This window comes from Mandrillus leucophaeus, unplaced genomic scaffold (genome assembly GCF_000951045.1).
Source record: "Mandrillus leucophaeus isolate KB7577 unplaced genomic scaffold, Mleu.le_1.0 Scaffold247, whole genome shotgun sequence".
Taxonomy (NCBI): Eukaryota; Metazoa; Chordata; class Mammalia; order Primates; family Cercopithecidae; genus Mandrillus; species Mandrillus leucophaeus.
The window spans coordinates 3,191,395-3,192,241 of NW_012102554.1; the positions used below are offsets into that span (position 1 = coordinate 3,191,395).

The 847-nt window shown below is 55.1% G+C and overlaps 1 protein-coding gene across 1 annotated transcript in view; it reads right to left on the reverse strand.

Annotated features, from left to right (window-relative positions):
- Nucleotides 1-841, reverse strand: part of BNIP2 (BCL2/adenovirus E1B 19kDa interacting protein 2) — a 31,084-nt gene extending 30,243 nt beyond the window's left edge. The window contains exon 1 of the mRNA XM_011983202.1: nucleotides 735-841. The gene's annotated coding sequence lies outside the window, so the exon portion shown is untranslated. The remainder of the gene's footprint in view (nucleotides 1-734) is intronic.
- Between the last annotated feature and the right edge of the window lie 6 nt (nucleotides 842-847).

Here is an 847-nt window from a genome sequence, read left to right on the forward strand (position 1 = left end):
CGAATGAAAAAAGCAACACTAAAATGCAATCACATAGTTTATTCAACTAAATAAATAGGAGGCACTGTGACTATCTTGACGAACACCGCAAAAGCTGTGCCCTCAAAGAGCTCACAGGACACACAGACAAGTAACTCCAGAGACATGAGATGCATCCAGAAATCCAAACCATTTTGCCAGGTATTTAAACAGAAAAGGTAGTGTCTAGATTCACGCAGGGACTCGACTTTTGACGTACACACTCTGTATTTGGTTGAGCGTACTCGGGAAGATCTATTAAAGCCCTGATTACTTATGTTGCTTCCGTGTCTATTCCCCGAGGTTACGAGGCATACCAGAGGTCCAAGTTTCTTTGTTCTGCACCAGGACGGACGCTGGTCATAAATACTGAACCATCGTAGCCCCGCCACTTCACCCACACCAGGGTAAAAAAGGAGTGGAGGAGGGGCAAGGTTCCATCCCGAGCACAACTACCAGAAACGGAAACGGGGTGGGGTGGGGGGCCAAACTGCCAAATACAAACAGGACCCGAGCCAAGGGCGGGGACCTAAACTGGGCGGAGATCCAGGAAGCGCCTTCCGAGCAGGTTCTATGGCTCCCCCCTACCAAGGATAACTCTCTGGGTTTCCTCTCCGCGGACGTCGTGGGCACGCGCCCGACAGACTTGCGCCCCTAGGCCGGTTCCCAGTCCAGCTACGGAGCCACGGTGCCAAGTCCTCCCAGGCCGCACTCACCCCGGAGGAAGCCTTGGCCCCCTCGTCCTCTTCGCCCCTCCAGGCCGGCGACGTGGGGCTGACGGCCAGGTCGCAAAAAGCAGCGCCGAGCGGAGCCCGCTCCCCTCGCTTGG